This window comes from Hemitrygon akajei, chromosome 8 (assembly GCF_048418815.1).
Source record: "Hemitrygon akajei chromosome 8, sHemAka1.3, whole genome shotgun sequence".
Classification (NCBI taxonomy): domain Eukaryota; kingdom Metazoa; phylum Chordata; class Chondrichthyes; order Myliobatiformes; family Dasyatidae; genus Hemitrygon; species Hemitrygon akajei.
Genome location: NC_133131.1, coordinates 56,668,718 through 56,695,834, shown reverse-complemented (window position 1 = coordinate 56,695,834; position 27,117 = coordinate 56,668,718).

Below are 27,117 nucleotides of genomic sequence, written 5' to 3'. Positions count from 1 at the left end.
TTGCCCATCCACTTTGTCTCGACTTTATTGCAAAACTCTGATTTTATCCGTTTTATTGAAAGCCAGATAAAAGATTTTTTTTCTTTTTAATGATATAGGAGGTAAGTCCAACTTAATTACATGGGATACATTAAAGCATTTTTACGTGGTCAGATTATTTCTTATTCAGCTATTTTTTTTAAAAAAAGCAGAATTAGATAAAATATCAAAACAAATTAAAGATTTAGATAATATTTATGAGATTGAAGGTTATCTACTCAAGTTAGAGAGCCAATTTTATATGTTTGGGGAAATAAATAATAAACTACTTGAATCTCAATTAAAATTGGCTGGAGCCAAAAGGCAAATGTTGAAAATTCGTAGAAAGGAAGGTACCCTGGCTCGGGAATATGAACAAATTAATAAGTTTGTTCAAGACCTTTATACTGAACTTTATAAATTTCAATGTCCAGTCGATTCTTCTGAAATGAATGTTTGTTTTAACGAAAGATTGCTTTTCCTAAAATTTCTGCTGAGAATCAAAAAACTCTTGATGTCCAAATTACTGAATCCCAAATTCATAAAGCTATTTTTTCAATGCAATCTGGTAAGGCTCCGGGACTTCATGGTTATCCTGCAGAATTTTATAAAAAAATTGGAAAATTGCTTTCTCCATATATGTTGGAGATGTTTAAAGATACTTTTGTGAAAAGTGATTTACCCTCTACTTTTTATGAGGCTTTTTTTTTCTTTAATTCTCAAAAAGGATATAGATCCTACTGATTGTGCCTCATACAAACCTAATTCATTATTGAACGTTGATGCTAAGATTCTCTCAAAGATAATTGCCAATAGGTTGGACAGTATTTTGGGTAAAATCATTTTTAAAGATCAAACAGGCTTTATAAAGGGTCGTTATTAGTTTCAAATGTACGGAGACTATTTAACATTATACATTCACCCTCTTCTAAATCTCCACAATGCGTTATATCTTTGGATGCTGAAAAAACGTTTGATCGAGTCGAATGGAAATATTTATTTAATGTTTTAGAAAAATTTGGTTTTGGTATTAGTTTTAATAATTGGATTAGAATGGTATATAAAGCTCCTATTGCTACTATTGTCACTAATAACTGTAGGTCTGCTTTTTTTCAGCTATCACGAGGAACAAGACAAGGTTGTCCATTAAGTCCTTTGTTATTTAACTTAATATTAGAACCCTTGGCTATTGCTCTTCGTGAAGCCAAAACATGTTCATGGGATTTGTGTGAATGAGACCATGTCCAAGATCTCTCTTAAAGCTGATGATTTATTGGTAAATATATCTAGGCCTGAAGAATCTATTCCTGCTTTGCTAAAGATATTTGACAAATTTGGAGTTTTTTCAGGATATACAATAAATTTTAGTAAAAGTGAATAACTTCCTTTAAATGAATTTATCTCTATATATGATAATATTCCTTTTAAAGTTACTGATTCTTTTAGATATTTATGTGTCATAATTACTAAAAAAAATATAAGGATCATTATAAAGCCAATTTTCCTGCTTTAGTGGACTCATTTTGTCGATGGAACCTACTTACATTTTCACTTTGTCATACTCACGTAGTTAAAATGATGATTTTACCAAGATGTTTATATTTATGTCTGAATATTCCTTTTTTTGACGAAAAAGTTTTTGGTCGGATTGTTTCTATTATTCTATCTTTTATTTAGGATAATAAAAGACCAAGAATTAGTAAATGCCATTCACAAAAGTTGAAAAAGTATGTAGGTCTTGGTTTGCCTAATCTAAGAATGCATTATTCGGCTGTTAATTTGCGATAAATGTCCTTTTGGTTATATTGGAATGATAGGAATTATCGACTAATTTGGGTGACCTGGAACTGAGAGCTGTGAAACAGTTTTATTTAACTGCGTTATTAGGAGTTGTTCTACCTATACAACGAGCTAAAGTTGCTAATTTAAACTTATATCCTGTGGTTAAGCACTCTTTAGAATTTTGGCTCCAGTCCCGCAATTTTTTTTAATCTTAAAAAAAATAAACTTTATAGTATAATTTATCGTAATTATTTTTTCAAACCTTCTTGAAACCTTCAAACTTTTTTTTTTCTGTGGAAAAGTAAAGGTATTAATTCGTTCTTGGATTTTTTAAAGAAGGCAGATTGATGTCTTTTGAGCAATTAGTCGATAAATATTCTCACTCATATTTACACTTTTTACAATATCTTCAAGTTAGACATTTTTTACAAAAATATTTAAGTAATTTTCCTTACGTATTGGAGGTTGACTTTTAGATATTATTATGAATATGAACTCTGCGATAAAAGGTTCTATTAGGAGAACTTATAATTTATTATTACAATGGAGTAAGCGTCCTTTACTTAAGATTAAACAGGATTGGGAGAAGGAGCTCAATTTGACTTTTATATGGGAGGATAGGACGCGGATTCTGAAGCTGGTTAACTCTTCTTCGATCTGCGCTAGTCATTCACTGGTTCAATTTAAAATTGTACATCGTTACTATTTGGCGAAGGAGAGACTTTCTAAAATATTGCTCAATGTTGACAAATATTGTGATAGATGTAAAACTGAGATAGCTACACTGACACATATGTTCTGGTCATGTTCTATATTAAAACAGTTATTTTCGACAATTTCTAAAGCACTCTGAATCAACTTACAACTTAATGAATTGACTGTGTTTTTTGGAATAATTCCTCAAAATATATTATTTCTGTGTCTGACCAACATGTTATTGCGTTTGTTACATTGATAGCTGGAGGGCCACCTTGTTGAAATGGAAGGATATATCAGCTCCGGCTTTGTCACAATGGTTCTCCCAAGTGATGCTGTATCCTAGCTTGGAGAAAATTAGAAGTCGAACCTTTGAACCCTTTATCTGATTTTGAACTCCATTTTAACTGGTTTTATATTTTCGTTTCTTTGACTGTACATGAAAGGTCTGGAAAACTTAGTTGATGTGTAATCCCCTTGATCATTATTATAAGGAGTGAAACTTGTAACACCTGCTCCCTCAGTATTGCCTGCCCTTCCATCTGTCATCCTAACCTCTGGAAAGTTGGTCACAAAGCCATCAATTCCATCATCCAAATCATTGACAAATAACATAAATCAATTGGTCCCAACAACAGACTTCTGGGGAACACCATTCGTCACTGGCAGCCAACAAGGAAAGACTCATTTTATTCCCACTCTTTGCCTCCCGCCATCAGCCAATGCTCCATCTGTGCTTGTATCTTTCCTGTAATACCATGGGATCTCACTTTGCAAAGTAGCCTCATGTGCGGCACCTTGTCAAAGGACTTCTAGAAATGCGAGTACGCAGCATCCAACTGTTTTCCGTGACTGTGCAGGTTTTCACCAGGTGCTCCGGTTTCCTCCCAAGTTCCAAAAATGTATCTGTTGTTTGGATAATTGGCCATTGTAAATTGTCCCATGATTAAGCTTGGATTAAGTTGTGTGTTCGCTGGGTGACTCAGTTCAAGGAGCCTGAATGGCCTACACTACCCTGTGTATTCTTAAATAAAATTTAAACACCGCCATTTTGGAAACTTCCTGTCTTGTCCTTACATCTCATCAACTTCCTCTTGTACTCCTCCTTCCCGTTCTCCCATGGTCCACTCTCCTCTCATATATTTCATCACACATTTAACTTAAATACTCCCAACGCCACAGCCCACTGTAGGAATGGATTCCATACATTCACCACACTTTTGGTAAAGAAACTCCTCTGCATTTCCATTGCAAAGGAATGTCACTTTATTCTGAGGCTGTCTCCTCTGGTCACGGACTGCCACACTACAAGCATCCTCTCTATATCCATTTTAGGCCTTTTACTATTCAGTAGGATTCAATTAGCACCTCCTTGTTCTTCCAGATTCCAGTGAATACAGGCCTGGTGCCTTCAGACGCTCTTCATATAAGCCTTTCCTGTCCGAATCAGTTTTGTGAACAGCCTTTGCACTCTGCCTAATTTCAACACACCCTTCCCTATATGATGAGCCTAAAACTTCTTACAATACTCCAAATGAGGCGTCAGCAATGCCTTAAAAGTCCTCAGCAATACATACTTGTTTTTATATTCTTGTCCTCTCGAAATGAATGCTCACAATGCTTTGGCCTTCCTCACCACTGATTCAACCTACAAGTGTGATGGCCCCTTCTGGCAATCGCCCACCTGGCTATTTACCTCAGGAACGGGGCCTCAGTCACCTCGTTTAGTATCCAATCATTCCCAGGTTCCACTAACTACACCTGATTTCCACCAGCAAATGCAGTGTAAAAGCGCTGTGACCACAACAAGGAGCTAACAGTTCGTTGTTCGACTCTGGTGTGAGTAATCTCGTTTCATAGTTCTTAGGACTACCGGTTTTAGGTCTAGTATCGCTCCTGGATACCGATTCCACGGTCGCTACGTTAATAATGCCTCCCGACTCTGCCTCCACGCCCGTGTTCTGCACTTTGGTTCGTCCACCACCACGCTCGTGCAACAGTAAGTTCACCTTTAGGGAATCCTGCACAAGTACACACAGGTTCTTTTGCACCATGGATTTTGTCACTGACTAGACAAATAGACTACACTATTATTCCTACCAAAGTGCATGATCATATGCTTTTCTACACTGTATTCTATGTGTCACTGCTTTGACCGAATTATCTAATTCCTTCGGTAGCTCCCCGACTTCCTCAACACTACCTGACCCATCACCTATCTTCATATTCCCCAGAAACATTGCGATCGAGGCATTATATCCAGCATTCAAATCACTGACAAAACCCAAAAAAGAAGTGGACCCAACCCTGATCCCTGTGGAATACCACTAGTCACTACAGACAACTAGGGAAGGCTCCCTTTATTCTCACTCTTTGCTGCCAATCAGACAACACTTTATCCATACTGGTATCTTGCTTGTAATACCTACACTCTTATCTTCTTTCGCAGCCTCACCTTGTCAAAGACCTTCTGAAAATGTTGTGAACATTTGTGAAATGTCCATTCAACTTCTGAAACTCCAGAGAATAGACAGCACAATTTTGTCCAATCCCTGTTTATAATTCACCATGGGTCTCAACAAGTGTTACACCTACCCGTTGACCTACTCACAAACCAATATTAAAAGTCAGCAACAGTTCAACCAGGGGATGTGACACTTCGCCTGTGAGTTTGTCGGGGACACCGACTGTTTCCAGTCTCCTCTGCAGTGACCAGACCTGACACCTATTGGGGAACTGCGTGGTTGAGTCATTTTGCACTCGATCACCACAGATGATTCCGGGATTTTGGGAGTGAATGGGGTTAACATATGATTAGCGTTTTGACAGCTTTGGGCATGTGCTCACTCGAATTTAGAAGTGTGCGGATGGATCTCATTGAAACACAATGAATGTTGACTGACTAAATGAGGTGGATTTGGGAGGATATTTCCTGTGGTGCAGATATCCAAAACCAGAGGACACAGCCTCAAAATTGTGGGGAGTCTATTTAGAATAGAGTTGAGGAGGAAGTTTTGACCCAGAGAGTAATGATTCTGTGGAATGTGGTGGAGTCTAAGACTATGGTTAGATTTGAAGCAGAAATTGATAGTTTCCTGACTGTTCAGGACGTCAAAGGATATGGTGAGCAGGCAGTTGTATGGGGTTGAGTAAGACCCGGGATCAGCCATGATGGAATGGTGGTGCAGACTCGATGGGCTATAATAGGAACATTTGGTAAGACAGTGACCCGTGTGTCGTTTAACCATTTTAGCTAACGTTGCCTTTAAAGTCCTGTTTACCTGTTCAACAATCATACTGTATTGTGGTCAATAGGGGATATTGTTTTACCCTAAACAATTTCATTAGATTTTGTATCACCCGTGTGGTGAAGTGGGGACTTCGATGTGATTTTAACCTCCTTAGCAATTCCCGACGGGTTAAAACTCTCTCCAACAAAATCCTGGCCGTAACGACAGCCGTCTTCATTATTTAGTTGGGAGGGACTCTATCCACTCGGTGAACTAATCCACTATCTCGAGGATATATTTCCGTCCTCCAGGAGATGGAGATGAAGGTCCAGAAACATCATCCTGCAAGATAACACGTTGTCCTTCTACGGGTGGGCATGTCCGAAAACTGCATCTCTGGCCAATTCATCTGGATCATCAACGGGCGCAATCAAATAATTCCTTCAGAAATTTTGCAACTCGCATTACAATTTCTGCCACCAACACAGATTCTTCAATTGTTTCATTGTTCTGTCTGCTCCTTGATGCCCACAAATGTCATGGTGCCAATACGTCATCTGGTTTCTCACATACTGGCATAACAAATTTATCATTAATTACAAAGCCATTCCTTGACTGTATCCCTCGATGTTTACTATACTCTTCAGAATTCTCTCCCCGTTGTACCTTTACTAACTCCTAGATTTCTGGTTTCTCTGTCATCCCTACCTCTAAATTTGGATTCCATTTCACCACACAGCCTGATTCCAGATCGCCTAACTCACCCGCCTTCCTGCTCCATTCCAGGAATGTCTTTAACGGAGCCTTCACCTTTTTGTTTACTCCATCGGTGTTTTCTCCAGTCCTCTCAGATATTTACATCAACAAGGGAGCTGATGGTAAAGGGTTGTCATTTATTGAGATATGACCTCTAGCCTCACAATTGTGAATCTTGAACTTTGCTGACATTCCTACTCACAAACTCTCTCAGTGTTGCACAGAACAAGGCAGGTACCATTTTCCCAATCAACAATGCAGATGACAAATTAACCGTCTGAAGGTGTTGTAAGAAAATCGAAATGAATATTACTTTATTTATTATTGGGACATCACTAGAATAAATTCATGCAATGGTGCACTTTGAGGACCGGACGGAATCGGCAACCATAAGACTGCAGAGATACACGGTGCAGGTAGCGATTTGGAATTGCTGAGGGAAATATATTCATATAAATACTGCTGGAACATGAAACGCGCTGCCTTTGTGCTTTTATTTTCGAGCAATTGATTAATTTACTACGAGGTTACTGCTTCAAATTAATGAATTTACTTAAATTCTTTCTTTTCATTCATTCAAGGTTAAAGAAGTTCTGTTGCCAAGCCACAGAAATCTACAGGTCAGACGCTGCTGAATTATCTCCATGAGGTTGTGTTACGAACAGCGTGCAGAATGATGCCGGGCCGAATGATCTGTTTTCCATCAGAATCTGTTACGCTGAATGTACTGCTCAATACAACCGTCCTCATATATCAGTGCACTCTCTCAACATTTTAACACAAAACAACTACAGGAGAATTTTGCTCTAAAGAGGGCTCAAGGAAAACAGAACCTGCTTTAAGTGTGTTTACTAGATTTCAAGAACAGCGGGAAAAACGGCTAAAAGCACCAGCTCCTACAGAATAAGAGGCTCACTGCTTCAGGACTGAGACGGCACACTTAACGGTGGAGTAGAGGCTGACCGATCCAAAATGAAACACCCATTTTAGCAGAGTTTTAGCATTGTAGCTGAGTCAAACAGGTACAGAAGGAAACCCACACGCTCAACCTGTAACAGAAACTGACAGAAACAGAATGAAACCCACACACACACACACAGTAGCAGGGACTGACAGGTACAGAATGAAACCCACACTCTCACACTCTGCCAGAGACTGGTGTGCACAGAATAAAATTCATACACTTACACTGAACCAGAGAGTGACAGCTGCAGAACCGCACGCCCTCAATCTGCACCAGGGACTGATATCGACAAATTGAAGTCCACATTCTCACGGAGCACTAAAACCGGTGGGTACTTCATGAACCACCCATCTGTGCACTATATCCGCGACAAACGGGTGGAGAATGAAACACACTCTCTGAAATTATCGGACTGAATGTTTCCAGCTTTTTAAGTGTATTGACACTGTTGTCGTACGCTCTCACTAACCTGTAATTTATGTGAATTTTATATCAATCCTCTCTTCATTTTCTGCTTGAAACATATTGCATCATGATTCTTTTTTTTTCTCTCCAGCCGACTATTAAACTCTGTTCTCCCAACTTACTAGTTTTTCTCTCATTCTGCTAAAAATATCTCTTGTTTCTGCAACATGGTCCTGCGACTCTATGAGTATGTGTGCGTCTGTGTTGATACTGTTTATCAGCCCGTTACATTCCTACAGCTAATTGAACGTAACAGCATCTCAGCTTCTAACTGTTCCTCAGGTGGATTCAGCAGCGTCTTTGCCCGTCACTGTACCTGTTCAAAGTCCACGGCACTCTTCGGAACTTTTATTCATGTGCTTTGCAATATATATATAAGAGGTCTTTCTACATACACACACACACACACACACGGACAGCACTGGACTTTAATGTATCGGAAAAAAACAAACATTATGCTCGGGAAGCTAATGTAAATGAAGTGTCACTTCGTGGTACGGGGTGCGGTGTATTTGTTGCATGAGCGATGACGCCAGTTTCGCAGTAGTTCATCAGTCAGTCGCAGGTGAAACTTGTGCTTTCCTCGCGTTTCTACTCCCAAACTTTCTCAGTACAACGCAGAACAGGGTTGTTACTATTTCATCAATGCAAAGTGGGTGGCGCCGTACAGACCTGTCTCACATAAGAAAACCGAAATGAAAATTATATTATTTTTGAATGCGAAACCGCTCCATGAATTGTTATTCTGGTGCACATTAAGGAACGGATAACAGAATCGGCAAACATAAGATTGAAGAGATACAGGGTGAAGGCAGCAATTTATAATTGCTGAGGGAAATGTATTGATATAGATGCTGCTGGAACATGAAATGCGCTGTTTCTGATAACATAATTCCGATCAAGTTATTAACTTACATACGCACTTATTTATTTATATTGAAGAATTTATTTAATGAGTTTATGTTCTTGCAACATTGATGTAGCTGGCTTGCCAAGCAATAAAAGATTAAAGATCAGATGTTCTTCAATTGGCTCTACGTACTTGAATAACGAAGCGTGCAGAAGGATGTCGGGCCGAAGTCGGATTCCCATATGATCCTATGAAGCTGAATGTACTGCTCAATACATCTGTTATCATTCAGCAGTGAAATCTCTATCTAACGATTTTAACATAAACCAACTGTAAGCGAATATTGTTCTAAAAATAGCTCAGGGAAAACAGAATCCATTTTTAAGACTATTTAACATATATGAAGCACAACGGAAAAGAAGGACAGAAAAGCACCCGCTCACACTGAATTACAGGATCACGGATATAGGACTAAGACGACACATTTAACGCTGGAGCAGAGACTGAGATACAGCATGAAACCCACACTCACACACTGTAACAGAGTCTGACAGATTCAGAATGTAACCCACGCTCTCACACTCTAGCAGAGACTGACAAATATAGAATGAAACCCACACTCACACGTTGTATCAGAAAGTGACAGATACAGAATGAAACTCACACTCTCACACTGTAGCAGAGACCTGTAGTTACAGATGCAGGAACGGGGTATTGATTGTGGATGATCAGTCATGATTACAGTGAATGGCGGTGCAGGCTCGTAGGGTCGAATGACATCCTCCTGAACCTATTGTCTATTGTCTGTTCTCTATTAAAAAGCGATGGAGAATCTTAAGGGTTTGTAGAGATCTGTTAAGTGCAAAAAGATTGCAAACAACATAATTTGCGTTCTGGGATTTCAGAATGGTAAAATATCTGTGGAGCCAAAAGAGATGGGGGAGATCTTCTATATATATATATATATATATATAGTTTCTTTTTTGCATTCGTATTTTCAAATATGGACATTACTAAGGCACTTGATAGACTAGTTAGGAATATTCAGTCATCCAGCATTCGAAATGGGACAAACTGGATTAGACATTGGCATTGTGGCAGGAAACACAGAATGGTATAAAGATGCAGTCTTGGACTGGAGGCCTGTGACTGGTGGAGTACCGCAGGGATTAATGCTGGGTCCACTGTGGTTTGACACCTGCAGGAGTGATCCAGATGATGTGTGCATTGCTTTCAACGAGTCTCCTGTACCAACGTAACTCGTTAGCAATTTCTGCTAACAGCCACGTAACACAGCGGTGAGAAAACCACTTTTCATAAATAATATCTGTCTATGTTCGGTATGTATGAGCCTATATCAGAACAGGAACGCCATGATGCTGGGAGTAAAGGAAACTGGATCTGAGCAAATGCTGTTAACTGCTCCCATAAAAGTTATCGTTTGGTAGAAATGACAGATCGTACACCAGCATAAAACTATAAAGGAAGTCTATTCACAAAATTCCAGTTTTAACCAAGTGACAGGAAAAGAAAAGAGCCCATTATAGTTAAAGTTGGAGCGCATACTGGAGTTGTCTTTACTCATGTGCTGGAGCCACGGTGTCCGTGAAAGCACCGGCCACATTCCGAACGTCCGTCGAAGACCATCTCGAACGAACTGCCTCTCCTTTAGGAGTATTGGCCCTTTTCTCTGGACCCACTTATTTGCACAAAGCACTTCTTGCAACGCGAACTCTCCTCGTGGCCCGCTCGTCAGGTCCCGCTAAAATAGCGAAAGCCCAGCCCTTCAGAAAACTTTTCTTCACAGCTCTCTAGAACCTTCTCTGTCATTTCGCGATGTTGAGTGACTGACACATATTCCTAAATTGGACAACAGAGCTCCTTATCTTCAGTCAAAGGTAAAACATACTTTCCAGTATGGCACAACGCTTTTACAGAAAATTGCTAAATTAACTATCTCATAGCATAGCAGCGGGCATCCTGACCAGGGCATTACATATGGTTAAGTGGACCAACAAAGTTACGATGATACCAATATTTTGTGTGTGGTGGGCAGCAAGAAAGACCATCACAGCTTGTAGCGAGTTCTGCACCTGCAGGAAAATTGACTGGAAAATGCCAGATGGAATTTAATGTAAACAACTGTGAGGTGTTGCACTTCCAGAGGACCAACCGGTGAAGGACGTACACAGTGAAAGGTAGGTCACTGAGGAGTGCAGCTGGACAAATAGGTTTGGGAATGTAGGTCTACAATTCATTGCAAGTGGCAGTACAAGTACAATGGGACTTCATGCTTCTGGCAAATTCGCCTTTAGATCGTACAGGAGTTGCCATGTTATGTTGTATAAGATGGTAGTGTGGCCTAATTTGTAGTAATGTTTGCAATCTTAGCCACTTACAGCAGGAAAAATGTAAGTCAGATAGAAATATGAAAGAGAACTCTCAACGATGTTACTGGGTCTGGCGGACCCGAGTTATAAAGAGAGATTGAATAGGCTAGGAATGACCTAAGACTGAGGGAAGATTTGATAGAGCTATGCACAAAAACGACGTGCATGGGTAGAGTAAGTGTGCAGGCTTTTGTTTTCCACTGAGGACGGGTGGGATTAGAACAATAGGTCATGGGTTCATGGTGAAAGATTAAAAGTGTAAGGGGACCAAGAGGAGAAAACGTCTTCACTCAGAGTGTCCGGAGAGCTTGGAGCCGGCAGCCAGGGGAAGAGGTGCATGCGAGCTGCATTTCAATATTTCAGGGAATTGTAAAGACTCAATAGGACCTCAATAGGAGCCTGTGCAAACTGATTCTAGATTTCCTCATTTGCAGATCCTAGTCAACAGGGATTGGCAACAACATCTCTTCTAGAATCTCAATCAGTATTAGTGAACCACAAAGCGACGTGCTTAGCCTCCCTGACCTACTTTATACAATTGTCTGTATGGATAATCAGAGCTCCAATACCATATTCAAATTTGATGATGTCGCTAATGTCGTAAGCGGAATAAAAGTTGTTGTGCAATCAGCAGACAGCAGAGTGAAAAAATCTGCATGCGTGGTTCCCCAGCAACAACCTGATTCCCAATACAATATTTTGGTAATATCAATGTTACCAAGGAGCTGTTTATTGGTTTCAGGAGGAAGAAACCAGAGGTCCAGAGACCAGTCCACATCAGAGGTGAAGAGAGTCAGGAACTTTCTGTGCATTTGGTTTTTGGTACGGTGTAGTTGGTAGAATCAGCAACTTCGATGAGATAAATCACTTCTTCTCCCTAGCCCGAAAATGAAGCATTATTTACAATGCTTCATTGTACAGAGAAGCATTGCGTTACTCCACAACTTCATTTATGATAACAACTCCACGGAGTCAGACTTCTGAACCATTTACAGTGTTACGTACCCGTGACACATGACAGTGGTGTTGAAGCTATACTGGAGTTAAGGTAGTGGACTTGTGATGGTGGAGTGACGTCATTTTTCCGCCAGTAGAGGTCATGTGACAGTTTTTTTTTACAGGGTACAAAAGGAGGACCCCTTCCTGAGAGGAGGGGCAGTTTGTGGCTGGATTTGCCATTTTGGCTTCATGCCACTGCGTGGTCCAATGTTATGACGCAGTTTAGTTGAAAGATGGAGTTTTATTTAATGCCTAAAGTTTAAAAGGTCATTGCCGGCAGTTTCTTTATAATACTGCCAGTTAAAAATCAGTGGAGCGTGAAGATCGGAGTTCGGGAGCTAAAAGATCGGGGAAAGTCGATTTCGACGATGAAACAGGTTCGATCTTGTTTGATCCTCATTCGGAAGGAATTCGTTGGCTGTCCCTATGATAATTCCTGTGAATAGCAGAAAGGGTTTGGGTACAGTTTTGTCAAGGAAAGGTCAGTGCCTTTCAGCCGTTTCATTTTTCATCTTCGTAAATTCTCCGTGGGGAAAGTATAGTTCGACTGGGAACTGCAACGACACGACGTAAAAGAGAATTTAAATCGTCTAAAAAGTCTCTCCTTTAATGGACTGTAAGCATTTTGAACTTTTGCAGTACTATTTTGAAGAACTGTTTTTGCAACATCTCTTACAGCAGCTGGTTTCCGGTTACGTTAGTGGTTTGTTTACTTTTGGGGGTTTGTTTTTCAGTGTTTAATAAATGTTTTATTTGTTATAAAAACCCCTGCCTCACTTATTTATTTATTGATGCTGAATCCATAACAACAGGTCAAACGAAAGTTTCTTTGCCAGACCATTTAAACCAGTTTTTTTTTTGTGAAGAACCGCTCTCTTCCTAAGCAAAAAGACATTAGAAATATTACATACACCAGTATAATGGAAGTTATGGTTATACTAGCTTATTTCATCTTTCATAGGATTTCCATGTCCTCGGCATGTTGCTTCAGTTATCACAAAGTATATTCACTCATGGTCGCGGGATCGATAAACCGTGAATTGTAATAAACTTATGCCATTGGAAGAAAATTCACACCAGCATCATTTGGGTCATTAATGATTTCAAATCGAGTTTGTGCTAATGTGAGAATCTCATAGTCTTCATTTGCTGCAAAATCTGCCCCACTGATCTAAATGATTGTCGCTGAACAAACCGGAAATGACATGTCACTAAAGTTCTCTCACCAGGCTACATGAGGATATGGTTTTATCTACAGAGAGGCCTGTTAAAGTGAGCAAATGTTTGAGTCCATCTTTCAACTGCTCCCTGAATCTCTGCTGAGACAAAATGTAGATACCCGTCTTTTTGCAGGTACAGAGAAACTGCAACATAAACACAAACTCCACAACAAAATGAAATTGGCCGATAGAGTGAAAAACAAAATTATTGACTTTCTCCGGTTCTCCACCTCCGGATCATTCTTTTTCTCTCTGCTGTTCCTGAGCCCCCGGCAAAAAAAGTTGAATCAACCCGATCGTTAAACAAGCTGTAGTAATAGCCATTAAATGCTCTTCATTTGATAAGCCTTTCAATCCTGTAAGGGCCTTTGAACCCTAACCCGTTTCAGCACATCCATGCAGAGATAAGGTGCTCTTATCTTAAAATTATCATGGCTATAGATTGGGTATAAGCACCAAACCTCAGTGGAAGAAAAGCCTGCTTGTATTTAAACGCCGCAACTGCACAACAACTCATTATGCCCATTTATGGGTCAACGATATTCTCGATTACCAGCCGTTTTATACTTCCGTTTTTGGAAATTTTCGCGCGTTTCCAGAACGAAAAGGAATTCGAAAAACACCATTACAATGGATGTTACACTTATTCTAGTTCACTTTAACTGTCACGAGTTTTCCATGTTCTCGACATATTGCTCAGGTTCTCAAGGAGAATGTTAACTCGTGTACCGGAGACGTTAATCTGTGAATTGTAATGGAACTATAGAAATGTAAGAGAAATCACATCAACATCACGTGGGTGGTTGGCATTTTTCAATGCAGTGTCTGCACGTGAGATCTACACGTCACATCAGCCCGACTTAACTCAGTTCTGCTGAACTTACCGGCAATGACAAGTTACTAACGTTATCTCATCAGGCTGCACGAATATGCGGTTAAGTTCCAGGAAATATGAAAGATATCGATGTTTATTTGAACTCACAACAAACTTTACAATCGGACTTGCGTTTTATCTACAAAGACGACCACTTAATGTGAGCAGATGTTTGAGTCCGTACTTCAATTGCTCCCTGAATTTCCTCTGTGAGAGTGTGCAGGTGCAGGTACAGAGATACCTCAACATCAACCCAAACTGCTGCAGAATATATGTCGGGGTATTCAAATATCTATTTGTGTAAGAGTAATTCTGAACTTACCAGTTCATAGTATATACAATATTGGGGATCCAGAACAAAATGAAATTGGCTGATAGAGAGAACAACAAAATCATTGACTTTCTCCGGTTCTCAACCTCTGGATCTTTCTTTTTCTCTCGGTTGTTCCCGTGCCCCCGGCTGAGATCGTGTTAAACAACTGGTATGCTTTCCACTCTGGTAAAGTTAGATATTCCTTTTTCGCAATGCATCGCCAGGGTATGTTGTCAATGATAAGGTAAGGTTCGGTCGCAAAGTAGTGTGGAACTCGATTCGCACAACTTTCTAAACCCACAATTACTATCACAATAGTCGCTGTCCTCTCGGTGCAGTATCGTTCCCGTAGCTTTTGACTGCAGACTGCAACGCAGCGATCGAACGTGAAAGCCACTGTGAGCCAAACAGAACAGTCCATGGTTGCAGGCCTCAGGACAAGGATCATGGCGCAAATCGGCGTAATGTGCAAAGGAAGGGAATACATATAAATATTATTTATATGACCGAGTACAACAGCAATAATAACACACATTAAATCAGCTGCTGCCATTCTCAGCAGGTAACGGGAGATACACTTAGAGAGTCCGCAGTTTCCCAGAGACAAGATTACAATCGCCACTAAATTAACTGCAAGGAAACAAAGAAGATTTACATTCATTCGAACAATCCCTGATCATTTTATTTGATATGCGTGCATAGAAATGAGTTGAATCGGATTGAGTGACGCTCAGACATCTGATCTCATGCAGACGTCGATTCGGAGAGTGGAAATATTGTTCGCACGGGTTCCGTCACTGTCCTTCGATTGGATGATAACGATGGAACTGAGTAACAGTTAAACCGCAACTTACCAGTCTTAGCAGGTTTTCCAGTAGGAGGCTTATCAACCCACTCATCTAGACAGATCCATTATTGTAGCTGAGAATGTTGAATGTTTTATACGTTACGGCCATAAAGTGGACACAGGGAGATTGTTTCTGCGGGCATAACATTTTGGAGTGGAGGAACGGCAGACCTAAATTGATGTTTCGATTTGCAGGTAGCAAATACTGTTGAATCTTGTACCTTGGGACGGAGATGCAATATAAAGACTTTGATATCCTCACGTTGTGAGATGGATGTAAGAAATAAAATAAATCAATTTTTATCTAAATTAAAACCCGCCTGAAGAAGAAGTACACAGTAAAACAAAAATGTTTTCCACGTTATTTTGGCAATTTCAAAGACAAATAAACAAAAGTAAACATATCAGAGAGTTAAAAAAAAACAGCTTGTCACCGTAAAACCGGGGATCTCGTAGAGAGAGCTGCAACGAAGCCTAAGATTTTGTTTTCATTTAGTAATTGTGTGTTTCGATATTGATGCAGAATCAGATTTAGAACAATATATAATGGGGAGACTGGAAGGTGGAGTAAGGTAAAATGCAATATTAACACTCAATCACTTGTTGATATTGATATGATCGGACACCAGAAACGAGTAACAAATCCAGCGAAAAGTAAAGGAATAAAATAAAATATATATTTAGACCTAAAGAGGTTTAAAACACTCATCAGATGAGGCATCATCTGCAACAAATGCTGCAACTATAAAACACACACATACAATAGTAGCCAAACCAGTTACATACCAGGAACACCAATCGCTGCTGCTACAGGGTAGTAAATACTCGCGATGTAGTCAATTGCTGGATATCCCATTTTCGGTGTGAATTGGTGATCAGTTGAAAATAGTCCAACTGCCGATATCGATTATTGTTTGCTTTACACGCTATAATACAGGAGAGGAATGTGCACTCTGACAATTAATCATACCACGTAATCAGTCACACCAGTGACAGCCCACTGAACAAACACTTCACGATTATTTTCATTTCTATTAATTTTGTCATCGTGCAATGAAAATCGTTCCCTTCGTGGAATTACTATATAACAATTATGTTTGAATTTGCTTATTCGCACCTTCAAACGAAAATGTTGTACATTCTTTCTCGATGACACAGAATTGCTGCTTTTCACATAAAATAAACCTTTGTCTCATTACATTTATAACGTGGACTATCACTCTCAAATGATTATCAATAGTAAGAATAGGCGAAATGCAGTAAGATTCTGAGGTGAAGGGAGGACATATAATTTGACTTTTGAGTTCAATAATCTTTTCCCGAAAGGGGAATGTTCACACCTCCTTCTTGCTGTCAGATTGATTTGGTGCCACAATAGTGGTCAATCTGAATGAATAACAATTTCCTTAACAATTGGATTAGTGAGGTGTCCGGAAGTTCATCTCCAGTTTAAGCGGGTATAGGAGTAGTGGGGTCATCTGTGATTAATCTAAAGAGACTGTTCCACAAAACTGTCTGTAAAAATAGATACATTCAATGCCAGTTTATCCCCACAGAACTGCACTGTTTATCAAGAATATCTGGTCTTTCTCCCAGTAACATTCCGATCTATTCCCTCTCTGCTCATTAACATTTCTTGCAGGTGTGTTATTTTCATACACCGTTCACTTCACTTCATTTTTTTTCTTTTATTATTTTGCAAATTTTACAAGGCTCAGAGTGTCCAATGCGAGAAGGCAAATCATTCTCAGAGCGGTGGTTTATCCAGAGGTGATGCATTCTCAATATTTTCCTTACTGGATTTAAGACACTTCACATTAAAGTCAAATGAGTTGCTAACTGCCACAAATAACAATAACGTATACCGGTGCTGTCCCTGCGTGTGGGAAGTCCCATGCATTCAATATATCTCTGATAAATCATTTCGGAACTGTTTTTGTTGTCCCGAGTCCCACGCTGTTTTATTATAGAATCTGTTTCTGACAAATATTTTGTTTGGGAACTCCCACACCTTGATTATATCTACATGAGACACTGTCCTGCCGGTCATGTTGTCCAATGAAGGAAGGATTACCATATATCAGAGTTGCTCAATTAAATTTCAAGAAGGGCCACATTATGCCAAGCGTGCCAAGGCAAGGGCCAAAATGTCCAGGTTTTTTTTAAATCATTGCGCCAGTAAAAATACATAAACACACACACACACACACACACACACACACACCATGGTAGTCTTCACCACTTCTTTTCCACACAAAGTTTTAGTAGTACTGCCTTTTCCCCGTTTCTGTTCTCTCATTTAATCTATCTGTTCTTTTTAATTAAACTATTTAGCATTTGAAGTATGAAGTGTAGATATAAATGCAATTATCAGTATTTTAGTTGTTGTAAAATTATTATACCACAATAAGACTGTCAAATAGAGAAAAATAAATTGTTTCACTCACCAATCAGTGAGAGAAGTGACAGCGACGAGATCAGGCATTTCTGCTAATGTCGGGCCTGTATTCTGCTGTGGCCATCCTGAGGCACTGGCCAAGATTTGCATTGGAGAGTCTGCTTCTGTCCTGGTTCTTGCTAGTGTTCGTTGAAGAAAACGATGACTCGCATATGTACGTGGAGGGGAAAAGTGTTAGTAGGAGTACTGCAAAAGCTCTCGTGTTTTTGAATTGAGCTTCGGGAACCACGTTGATCCAAAAGTCATTCACCCCAACGTCCTTGTGTTGTGCTTTGAGCTAATCAGATGGTCCCATTTCCAATACCTCCATCTGGAGAGTTTCCTCATCTATGGAAAGCACCAGCATTTTGGCCTCTGCAGGCCACTGACCGTCAGCCGAAACGGAGAACTGCTTTCTCAGGAAGAACAGGATGTCACCTGAGAGTTTAGGGGAGCTTTCAAATCGTTCCCTCAACTTTTCTGCCGGGCTCTTCACGAAATCCTTCAGCACTGAATCCTCCCGAATTTCGTTCTTCTCAAAATGCTCCCACAGATGTGGAAAATGCAACTTTCTCCTGTGAGTGTCTCTCTCCAAAATGTTCAGCTTTGATCAGAAAGCAGTGGGTCGCGCGCTCCATGGAAGCGTAGATCAAGTGTACGGTCTGGGATGAAGTTAAAATAAATTTAGAGCAGCGCGCACTTTATTTACTTGTTATGACAGGTGCTTTCACATTAGTGCCATAGGATGAGCGCGGTCCAGACATCTGGTTCCTTCGGTATGGACCTGGCCCACCGTTCGTCTATTGGGGTTGTCTGCCATATGTAGTGTCCATGTCGCAGCTGGAATCTTTAGAAAATAATGGATCTCTACAACAAAAACAACATGACAACACTGTCAGTGAAATTGTCAGTTGATATTGGACAATCAGGTCTTTCCATTTCAGATCAACAAATGAGATCTCAATATATCTTCAATGTCAACAATACAGCAATTCAAACAGTTCAGTTCTGGCACGGCTGGAATAACTTGTAATTTCTTAGTAATTAATTTAACGGCGGTTGTGATCCTGTGTCTGGGAATATGTGGAAATTGGAAATCCATCCACCGTACCAGGTAGAAATGGCAAAAGGAGATCTCGTACTAGTTACCTTCCTTACCACTGTGTAGACAATTTACACCTATTATTATGCTCATTTATTGCTCACCATTCACATATGCACTCAGGCACTTCCACCGAGTGTTGTAAGTAGGGCCAGCGTCATTTGACTAAAAGTGTGCTTCACTTCCAATTGCTCTATCGCAGTTTGTTGACCACCGCTGCCGGAAGGATACTGCACCAAGAGAACAGACACTGTGGTTATAATGATTATGCTGTTCACTGTATCACCAATTTCAACCACCATAGTTAATATCTTCTTTCATCTGACATACACTAAACAACAGCTCGCATGTCCGTTGAAAATGGTAAATGTGTGGGCCAACATGTATCTTTGGACTAATGCAGGAAAAGTTCTGAGAAGAGCTGAAGAGTGGAATGAGGTGAATGTGAGATCGCATGACGTGATTCTCGTTGTACCTGTGCAAATAATGTGACTAATGCACTTTTGTTCAGAAAGTCCACGGCTCATTCCAAAGTGATAGTTTAAGACGGCGACGAAACCCTCGTCTGACCGGTCAATGTAGATGTTTAGCAGTCTTACTGAGAGCAGATGGTATTAGAAATGCAACTCCGGCGTACAAAGCAATGTTTCCCCTCACAATCTCGCATACTTAATTATTATTTTCATTTTGGGAGCGGGAGAGCAGAGATTTTTTTTTCTCATCGATATTGTTTCATCTACGAATTACCCGGCAACAGACAAAATATGCCTGTCGGAAAACTTCGCTCTATTCTGTCGACAAATCAACGTCACAGCTCAACCTGAATCATTTCTTCCCGTCAATCAACCAAGTGTTCATTCAGATTTTCATCACTTCAGATAAACAGCTGATGCCCATTGTGTCATGCTGCAATGAAAATCGCTTCAAGGAGAAAACACAGAATAATACTTTTGATTAATTTCGTTTATTTACACTGCCAAAGGGGAATAGAGTCATACAGCCCAGAAACAGTAGCGTCGGCAAATCCTGTGCCGGGATCCGTCTGTCTCGAAAAATCATCATCATCACAAGCCTATGTGTAGATGTGGAGACGCTGAGCTGCTAGACTGAGTCTGAAGGTTAAAGTGAGAGCGACAAGAACTACCCACTACACTACCATATTAGACGCGTTACAAGGACCACCGTCACACAACATGGAGCGCTAAGACCCCGTTGCAGGTCGATGACCCATCTAGTCCATGCCGAAATCTTATAAACTGCCTTATGTTGTATATATTTTTTCTGACACAGAGTTTGAAGGTTTCAAATGAAACTGTTCTATGTCTCACTATTTTACAAGGTGCACTATTACCCTCACATGATTACCTGTAGGCGCAGCATATTGTGTTTTTGTTTTTAGTTATGGAAAGGCATTTAATTTGTCTGTTACATTCGATAATCCTTTCCCTGGATCGGTAATGTTCAAGTTTCTGTACTTTATGGTTGGTTTGATGTGACCAATCTGGATGAGAATAACGTAGCAAGAAATTAGTTTAGTTATGTTATTCGAAGAACATCATCACATTCACACTGTCAAGAGGGTCATTTGTGATTAATGTAAGGAGTCGTTTTCATGAAAGCACTGAAACGGATGGACAGATTAAATGCCGGATTTTTCCAGCATAGAAATGCACCAGCCCAACCCCATTGTCACCGTTGACATTTTGTGCCATTTCTTACAGTTGTACAATCTGCAAATTGTAGAAGACACAGAATCTATTAGAACTGTTATTAAGTCTGAAAGCAAGGGACGTCGAGCAGCTGATGTTTATCCATACCTGAGGCTCGTTGCCATAGTTTCCTTACGGTATTGAATATATTTAGCTTCACGGGAAATCCATAATTATCGCAAAAACAAAGTGGCCTGAAACAAAGTTGATGTTATCTCCAATGCATCTTATTTTATTCAAGAATCTCATCCCGATAAACATTTTGTTTGGGAAGTCCCACTTCAGTGTGAAGAGGTAAGCGTGCAAACTCTTCATCATTATCTTGGATTAACTGGTCAAATATTCTGCTAATTGGTGGAGGAGCTATTATTCGGTTGATAGCAGATTTTTCTAGAGGTATGTTGTTCATGAAACATTGTATGGCCTGTCCTTGTTGTCCAATGACAGAAGGATAACCGGGATATAGTGTTCTATGTCGGAGTCTGAATCATGACAAAACTGTAGACTTTACCATAGCAACATGGCTGCTCCTTTGGTAAACTTTTAGTCGTCTTTATTCAAGCTGATTATTTTTTTTATAGCATATCATCAAATAACTCGTGGTTTATATCCGTCAAAATGTTTCTTGCCTCTCGCAGAAATGTTATGTCCGGCCAAAAGGTCTCTGGAGAGGCTGTAGAGGCCCATCTCCTGAAAACTGGATGATATGGATTGCATTCTAAAGATGACAATTTCAACTTGATCCAAACAAAAGTGTATCATGACAATTTTAACTATAAATTTGAAATATATAAGCAAAACTTTGGGAGAAAAATGTTCGCACAATTTTCTTGTAAGAGGCCATGGAAAGTATGGCACTCTCTTTCACAGACAGTGCTTTGCAAGAGTACTTCTTACACCTGTAGTCACCGAAGAAAGATTTTTCAGAATCCGTTCAAAGATCTGAACGAAATGGAAATTCCAGGATCCAGAGCTAACTTATTTCTTTGCAAGGTGAACGACCGCGAAGTGAGTTTGCAAAAATAAATTATCGATGTTCAGAATGATGATCAAGCAAAAATGCTTTTCAAAAATGTTGGCTCTTGTGGCATTTGGTTGCACTGTGTAACATACCCGTGGGTATCTTTTGCCTGTCACATGACCTTGATGTAATAGAGGCTCTGCTGGGATTTATGTAATCGTCTTGTGATGGCGGAGTGACGTAATTTTCCCGCCAGTGAGAGGTCATCTGTTAGGTTTTTTTTTTCAACGGGGTATAAAACGGCAAACCCTCCCAGTGACGCAGGGTCAGTTAGTTGTTTAATTCGTCAGTGACACCGTTTCTGCTACGTATTTGATGCTATGACGCAGTTTGGTTCTAAAAGTGCAGTTTTAATTTCAACTGTGAGAATCGCTGTGCCGGCAGTTCTGAAAATCACTGCCAATTAAAGTCCGGTTGGAGAGTGAAGAGTTTATTGAAGTACGGAAATCTCGAAGGATCGGAAAAAGTTGTTGACGGCGATAATTAGGTTTGACCTCAATTAATCTTCATTCGGCAGGAATTAGTAATCTGCAATCTGAGATAGCTCCTGCCTTCTTAAGAACAGAAAGAGTTGGATGCAGTGTTTCGCCAAGGAAAGGTCAGTGCGTTTAAACCATTTTATTTCCTTCACCGCGAACCCTTCGGGCAAGGCATATTTCGACTGGGATCAGCAGTAACGTTGTGACGTCGATAAGGAATCCGTTACTTCTAGGAAAATCTCTCCTAAGTGACTCTGTAAATCATTTGGGCTTTTGCATTACAACGTTCAAGAACATTTTTGAATTATCGATTTAAGAACTGTTTTCGCATTATCACTTTAAGAACTGTTCGAGCTGCCAATTAGCAGCTGACTTCCGGTTAAGTCAGTCGTTCGTTTAGTCTTGGTTTTTTTTTTTGATCAGTGTTTAATAAATGTTTTATTTGTCAGAAAAATTCCTGTCTCGATTCTATATTCATTGATGTCGTGCCATAACAACTGTCACACGAAGATTCCTGGTATTTGGAGAAGATCGAATCGGCTTTTCACTGCATTTCAAAATGAAAGAGGCATTTGTGCAGTGAACCACACACTCAAAAAAAAACACACACAGACACACAAACCGCTCGAATATTTAAGGGTTTCGCTGTCACAATTTGAACCAGATATTTCAATTCTTAACAAAATCAATTTCTAAAGGGGCTGCTGGTCTAACTGGTTTTCAGAAGAATTATTAGTAACGACGAAAGTGTCCTCCAGCTGCCTCCCCCCTATCCCAATCGTAACGCGATCAGACACCGTGTCTATGGGGAGTCCGGCTATCTCCACAGCAGTGACTGTTCATCACCATTTAGGGAGTGCCACAAAGGGGTTTACAGACGATACGGTGTCACCAGAATCAATTAATCGGATACTCTTTTGTCTGCCACTTCAAATTTCAGGAGCGCGTCCTTTCTTGGATTTTCTAACAGCATGATCATAGTCACCTATTTCGCCGTCGTATCCTACCTGGCCTAAGGAAATGCGGGGTGTAAAAGGGGCAATCTGTCGAGTACTACTGTGATCTGGGCATCCCCCTGGCCCCTCTTACCCTTCTCTCCGATCACAGTGCGGCCATCCCTGGCCGAATATCCCCTCTTTCCTAACTTTCTGCAAACCCTGATTCAGCAGTCAAACGTCCTCTTCGTCCGCTCCGTCTGCATTGATCCTGTGACCCGTTTTGCGTTCTTCGTCGGGACCTAAGCTACGTCTCCTGACCGCTGGTCCCTTTTCTATTGTCCCCTTTCCTGACTATTCTGTCCCTTTTTCATTGTTCCTTTGAGGATCCATTCTGCTCCATATTAATCAGAGTTTAGGTCACCCGATTTCAATCTGCGTCTGCAATTGAGATTAGTTGACAAAGAAGTGAGCATTCTCGGGTCTGATGCAGCAAACTTCGACAATTTTCCCCGTGTATTCAGGGTGTTTTTAAAATGGTTTCCCTTACCTCAGCGACCCACCCTGCTATGGCGTGTTTTACATCATACCCCTCTAGTGGTTCCAGGTTACCTTCGGGATTCTGCCTACTCCCTGTCTCTGACCGAGGTCCCATAAATAAACCTGAGAAGTGTGCGGAGGTCTCCGGGCAGGAGCTGAGATCCTGGCAAATCGTGTGTGGGCCAATTATAGAACGCCATTGGGTTTCTTAGCAGTTCAGGGGCATCACGAACCACAATCCTTTTCTCAGCCAGACTCCAAGTCATCGAAATTGGGCTTTCTCCGACTAAAATTCAGGGAAACTGACTGACATCCAGCTGGTAGATCTATCTGCTGCCTTGGCTCTTAATCCCTTGACTTTGTTTTCTGCCATGTCGGTCGCCGGCTAATAGGATTTAATTCGGGGCACCATTCCTTCCTGGCCCGAGCGGGCACAAAAACAATCTGTGACCCAGAGGGCTCATCGGGAGGTCGTTGTCGAGGCCGCTATTGGAGGGCTACTGTTATTTTAATGACCTCTGAGATTTCTTGAGATTTATCATGCAGAGAAGAGGGGGGGGGGGGGGACAAAAGGAACGGGGTTCTGTGGGTATAGAACATTGACAGGTCCCGTCGGTGTCAATTTTTTTAAGTACTTCCATTCTTGGGTTTCGTTTTAGGCGTCCAGACAATCGCAACGAATAAACTAGCATGAAATCTCCTTTTACCATTTCCACCTGTTACATGAGATACATTTCGAATTTCCGCATGTACCCAGAAAAAGGATCAGAATGACCGTAAAATTAAATGCAACGCAATGAGGAGACATTCCAGCAGAGCCAAAACTAAGAGGCATTGAGTAAAATTGGATTAGCCATGTTGAAATGGCGGAGCAGACTCGATGGGCCAAATGGTCTAACTGTCCTCCGAAACCTTGTGGTCTTATGGTCATAACATTGAAACTAGTGAAAGAACACTAGAGGGGAAAGCTTCATTATCAACAACGATATAGAAGTGACATTTGAACGAATATAAACAATAGTTCTAATTAGCGATGGAGATAATTGGTTGTCCAAACTCAACAGGAAAACTCAGCAAAAGAGAACTTCTGGAGTTGTTGATGTTGTTGTAAATTCCCAAAAAGATGCAAGCTGCGACATAGACACTATATAGCTGCGACATGACCTTCTTTCATTGGACAACATGACTGGCCGTAAATAAGGTGGGACTGGATACAACAAAGACTGTTACGAAATGTAAAATCTTATTAGCCGGCGACCGACATGGCAGACAACAAAGTCAAGGGAATAAGAGCCGAGGCAGCAGATAGATCTACCAGGGAGATGTCAGTCAGTTTCCCTGAATATTAGTTGGAGAAAGCCCAATTCCGATGCCTTGGAATCCGGCTGAAAAAAGGATTGTCGTTCGGGATGCCCCTGAACTGCTAAGTAAACCAATGGCGTTCTATAATTGGCCCACACACGAGTTGCCCAGGATTTCAGCTCCTACCCGGAGACTTCCGCACACTTCTCAGGTTTTTGGAAATATAATGATGGCATAGGACTTCCACATATAGGGACAGTACAGGTATAAGTTATTGTTATTTGATATGGTGGACATCATTATGTTAGACTTAACGCAATGTATCTTAAATCGGGTAAGGAAATTATGGAGACCGCATCACCTATGGACAAACCACCGCTTTTAGTCGTCATTTGCCTTCCCACAATGAACCTTGTAAAATTTTGGAGATAAAAAAAAGGAAAAAATGCGTCAAAAAATGTATGAAAATAGAAAAACTGCGAGAATGTCAATGGAGAGAGAGGAAATGGATTGGTATGGTAGTGGGAAAAATCCGAGTCCGTCGTGTTAAACAATGCAGTTCGGTACCCCAAAAAATAAAATTCAATCTAGCAACACACACAAAATGCTGGTGGAGCTCAGCAGGCCAGGCAGCATCTATAAGGAAAAACGTCGACAGCTCATCTCCCTATAGATGCTGTCTGGCCTGCTGAGCTCCACCAGCATTTTGTGTGTGTTGCTTAAATTTCCAGCATCTACAGATTTCCTCGTGTTTGCCTTTGAAATTGAATCTATTTTTACAGATAGTTTTACGAAACAGACTGCTTACATTAATCACAGACTACCTACTTCCCCCGCATCGGTTCCGATGTTAAGATGATCTTCGAGACACATAACTAATATAATCGTTTACTAAGTTACTTAGTTTTCTAAGTTACAAACCACTCTGAAAGCAAGAAAGCGTATTGAACATTCCCCTGCCGGGAAAAGATTATTGAATTGTACAACCAAACTAAATCCCCTTCCTTAAACACAGTATCTTATTGCGATTCGCCTAGTGATACAATTAAAAAATATCTCAGGGTGATAGTGCACGTTGTGAAAATATTGAGATTAAGGATTATGTTATTTGAAACGCACAAACTCTGTGTCATATGTTAAGAAAGTCAATTATTTTGTTCTTCGCTCTATCAGCCAATTTCATATTATTATGGATCCCCGATATTGCATATACAATGAACTAGCAAGTTCAGAATGACTTTTACACAGACAGATATCTGAATACGCCGACATATATCCTGCAATTGTCTAAGATCATGTTTCTCTCTACCTGCACCAGCACGTGTATCTACACTCTGCAACAAAGGAAATTCAGGGAGGAGATGAAGGCAGCATGCAAACATCTGGTTGCATTAAATGGTTGACCCTACAGCTAAAATTAGATTGTAAGTTTTGCCGGGAGTTTAAATGCATTTCTATGATATTCATATGTCTGGTAAGTGTACCTATATATTTTTAGCTACGTAAATGAATGTTAGTAGTTTTCCAGTTCCAGTAAAGTCAGCAAAATTAATTCTGTTCAATAAACAACAAAACAGTGCTGATGTGATCGCTATATTAGCAGAAATTCTATTCCAAATATTAGATTAATGCCAGAATCTAGGTCAAGGAACCATGTGAAGCCAGCATGATCTTTCTTACATTAGTGTAATTGTATTCTAATTTACTGGATTATGGATCATTCCAGGGATTTCTTTGACAACTGGAGAAATATACATTAAACCTGGAAAACTAGTTTCATTTAAAGTGAGCTCGGCGACCTACTGTTCCCATTGTACCAGTGCAAATTACGTGACTAATGCTTTTTTGTTTATTCAGAAAGCGCACAGTCCCTTCAAAGGCAAAAGCCCATAACCACGACGCCCAGTCTGACACATAAATAAACATGCGTAGCAAACTTACTGTGAGCGTATTGTATGAGAAATGCAGCCGTGGCGTGAAAAACCTTACTCTCTCGAGTAAGGTTGTCAGAGGTTACAGGGAGAATGCGGGGTATGGGGCTGAGAGGGATAACAAATCAAACACGATGCAATTATGCAAGGATGTATTATTAAAACATTATAAAGCACTGCTGTGGCTTCACCTGGAGAATTGTGAGCAGGTTTGGGCCCCTGATGTTAGATGTGTTTGATGTGCTGAAACTGGAGGG